Consider the following 4500-nt stretch of genomic DNA (forward strand, 5'->3'; position numbering starts at 1 on the left):
CAATTAGTGCTAATGTTTAACATACAACAAACAAACTACGACAAACCATTTACACACTATACAGTTTAGGGGCACCGCTCACAGCACAGGTGTGATGGGGGCGGAGCTACCTGCCACAAACGCTTTAAAGGACTGAAGAGTTTAGAGATAAATGTTTGGGGGTCTGAAAAGAAGACAACACTAATTTATTGGTCATACATCCCCCCCTCCCCCTTTCTCCCTGTGTTTGGGGGTTTAGAGCCCCCCCCCCCCAGCTCCTTTGACTAATTAGGAGACATGTGGGGGCGGGGCCTCTGCTGTGTCTGCAGCCCACCACCCAATAATCAGCGTCAGATTTAACCCATGAGCAGAAAGAAGAGCCACCTACCTGAAACACGGAAGCTCCGCCCACTACAAAACAGTTCCCTTTGGCAAAACCAAACCCAGAGAGCCGGAGAAAATTCTCTGTTTCTTTTAAGAGGTGGAGCTTAAATCTTCTAAAGTTTCCACAGAGAATTTTGGAACAAGATGAATGCATTGGAAATCCAAGCTCTGGACCATGGACTGTATGTGAGAACTGGACTGAGTGAGATCCGGTTCACTTCCGGCTACCAACAAATGAAGTCAATTCAGTCGCTGTTTTATCGTGACACGGACGCCACCATGTTGGAATCAGACGTCGTCAGTAAGCAGTGATTGGTCCGAGTCCGTCTGAGTCATCGTTTTATGGCAACCAGTCTGGCCAATCAGGAGTGAGCTTGTCTAGAGGCCACTCCCCTACCACTTGAAAGCGGGCTACACGAATCCATCAAAGGCTTTGAACGTTGCACGTGGGGGCCAGCAGGCTCCACCTACTTTTATTGAGGCATCTGATTAGTCAGTTTATGACTTGAACAACTTGAAACAAAGAGTTTTATTAAGACGATGTTAAAAAAGGTATCAGATCCAGAACGGTTCTTCTGACCAATAGAATGACGGAGGAACAGCTGTCTATTTGGGTTGTGACTTCTTGGTGCCAGCGGGTACTTCCTGTTCGGAACGCTGGGGGAGGGGCCAGTCAGACCAGGGTTGTTTCTGAATTCCTTCCCTATTCACTCAATAGAGCATTTACCAGGTTCTAGTTTGTCTGAATCTACTATTCTAAAATCCAGAGCCCTGGAAATTTCCCAGAAGTCTCTGAAAAATCAGTGAGCAACGATGCTCACTAAATCGGCAATTATAGACCACAATGCATTGCGTCTGAACAATTTTTGACAGAAAAATGTATTTTTTAATAAACCAACGTTTTTATCTTCAGAAGATCGTGGGTCATAAATAAAACGCTCATATCCATTAGATTTTAACTTTTAAAGGTCCTCCTTTCCACCAAACACCACCAAGACAGTGAAGTCTGATTTTCATGTTTCTGTATTTGTATCGTTAGGAAACAAGACTCGATGTGGTTTGTTTGTAGACTTCGATGTTCAACAATAAATCTTCCCAGTTTTGTGAACTTGAGCTTCAGATGTTTGCAGACTTTGGGGTCACATGACCACTTGAACGTACTTCTATTTCAAATTGAAAGTTGAAAAACGCTTATGAGCCGGAGAGGTGGATCTTCCTGTCTGAAAAGTTTACCAGAGAATAGTTTGATTTTTATTTTTTTGCTCTCATTTTCCGTTTTTCAGTTATTTCTTTTTTGCACATTTCTATAAACTCTTTTTTTTCTGGGCTCTTCTGCTTTCTGCAGTTCATGTTTTCTTAGAAAATCCAAACTCTTGCTGTGGTTTTTCATGAAAACTTGGACTGCTCAGCTGTTTCTCGCCCTCCTCAGCATCTCGCCGTCAGGCGCTGGCAGCAGGTGACTGAAGTGTCATGGCGGTGGGTGACATCTTGTGTGGACCCGCTGAGGCAGACGGCGGTGGCGGTTCATCTCTGACAGTGGAGCATTTATCTGGGTCACACATGAAATCAAACCTCCTCACCTCTAGCTGAGACAAATGATTTATTCAGGCGCTGGCAGCCGCTGCACGGCGACAGATTGCATTTTTGGTGATGCGCCTGACAGCGCCGAGGGGAAGCCGCGAGACCAAACATGGCAGCGCTCCTCCACTGCTGGAGACCACGTTCCTCTGTTTCCTCTTCAAACCGAGGATCGTCGATCAGGAAAGCCAAACGGAGCATCACGGGAATCTGAAACGCATCGTCACTAGAAATGTGTCTTGGCATCTGATGTGTATCCCCATATTGTGAAGGAGCACATTTTCTTTCTTTCTTTTTTTAAAGTGTGACGTAGACAAAACTCTACCTGAATTTTATTACGTCTTGTAATAAAATGGTAAAATTCAGTTTATTTAATGATCACAATGTTAAGAACTGCAACTGTATCTCATACATAAGCTGCTTTTACCCAAGAAAATTCAAAGAGCTTTTATTTTGGTAACTTAAAATATAGAAAGGGAACAGTCAACATTGTCTGATTTCCACCACAAAATATGTTTTAATATAAGTAAATAAATAGAATGAATGTGTCTGAACCAATAAGGTTCTAAAGGTCTGATTGAGGAAAGAAAGTGCTGTTTATTTCCAACATTAATGTAGATTCTCCAGAACTTTTAAACGGTTCAGAAGTCTGAACAGTGCTTCAAAATTAAAGAAAAAAAAATCTTTCCAGTGTCAATAGTGTGATGATGATGAGGCAGCCTGACAGGATGAAGAGCTGAAGAGATGAAGATGCTTTATTTACGGTCTGCTCTGCAGCTGCGGCTCCTTTTCTCACACGCAGTAGTGAACTAGTACCAGTTTTTTTTTCAGATCACATCACTCTGATCCATCAGAACTAGAATCTATTGCTGGGAGGTTCTGCAGAACTTTGGCCTGCTTTTCCGACAGCATTTTAGCCGATGATGCTAAGTGCAAACTAGCGGTCGGATGGTGAAGTGGAAAACAGGGAGACAGGAACACACTTTTCTGATGTCATCTGCAGAAATGTGATTAACGTGCAGAAACGGGAACGGCTTGTTAGCCTGTGGTCTCTAAACTGTAGAGATGACTCATACCAGCTCCAAAGCATGGCAGGGGTGCAACAGTGATGTGGGCTTGAACCTGAACAGCCTGCAGTCCGGGTTCACATGAACTCCTCTGCCGACCGGAGTCCTCTGCAGTCAAAGGTGAGTTTATGTTTGACGGGGAGCAGAAGATTTATTTTCTTCAAACGTTTGGGTTCTGGGAGGACGAGCTACGACACGTCCCGCCACCCGGGGGCCCAACCGTTCACAAACGTCTGAGACGTGTTCCTTCAGAACGCTGTGATGGGCGGATAACGGATTGACTTGATGTTACTGATGACTGAAGAAAATTTCAGAGTTTAACAAACTACGGGACACGAAAAATGTGGATCGACCTGAGAGGAAGTCCGTCAAAGCGCAGCGATTACGGACTCTTCGTGTTCGTACGAACACAGAAGATGTCAAACAAACGCCGTGAAAATCTGAACGTCACAGCTGGCAGTGAGGCCCGGTTCTGATCAGCTCCAACCTGCTTGCATCTTCATCTCTCCCCCCCCCCCCCCCCCCCCCCCCCCGGGTCAAAGGGTCAAAGGTCCCTCCCAGGTGAGGGATCGGTTGTCTGTGCAGACCTTCTGCGACCAGGTATTTAAAAAACAATTCATAGGAAATCAAACCCCCTCAGTTTAGTTTTTACTCGTTTGGTTTGTTGACAGAAGTTCTGTGAATCCATGAAAAACATAAACTTAGTTGAGTTTTTTTTTCTTCTCCTGGATGTCAAAGATCATGTGATTAGGTAAAAACCAAACAGTACAGAGCTGAGGAGGACGTTAAAACCCCACAAACGGATGTTTTTTAAAATTAATTTAAAGAAAAAGTTCATGAAGAGTTCAGACTTTTATGCCTCAGTGCCTCAGTGTTGTGGTTTCATCTGGAAAGAGGTTCTTGTTTGTAGTTAATGTTGACCAAAGCCTTCGTCACCCAAACGGGCTCGACCCGTTTGGTTCTGCAGGTTTTTGGGTTGACTTCTTCTGTTGTCAGACACGGTTGTGTTTCAACACACCTGATGGGTTTTGACGGACGTCTTCGTCAGAGTCGTCATCAGATGGTTGTGTGACGTATATAAAAACAGGGGAGGCGGAGTCAGCTGTCAATCTTTGGCAGGTGACTCCGCCCCTTGATGCTTCAGGTGTGAGAGCGCGGGAAGGCCCCCCCATCCCGGTTCATGGAAGTGTGGGCTCGCTGTCGGATCTCCATCCATGATCCGTCTGCTGTCTACAGTGAGGAGGACTCTGGCCTTTTCCCAGTCCAGGATGTGGTTTTCTGCTGTGGCTGATTTCATGCTTTCTTCAACTGCTGCTGTCGTCCTGCTCTTCTTTGTCTCTTCTTTGTTCTTTTTCTGTTTTTCTTGTGATGAAGGTGCGTCCTGTTTCTCCGATGTATGTTTTGTTGCAGGTGTGACATGGTACTTCTTATTTTGTTCTCTCCTGTGTTTTGGGTGAAAACAGTCTTTTACTGGGGGGGCTCTTTGGATGCG

The sequence above is a fragment of the Oryzias latipes genome, chromosome 3 (genome assembly GCF_002234675.1).
Source record: "Oryzias latipes chromosome 3, ASM223467v1".
Classification (NCBI taxonomy): Eukaryota; Metazoa; Chordata; class Actinopteri; order Beloniformes; family Adrianichthyidae; genus Oryzias; species Oryzias latipes.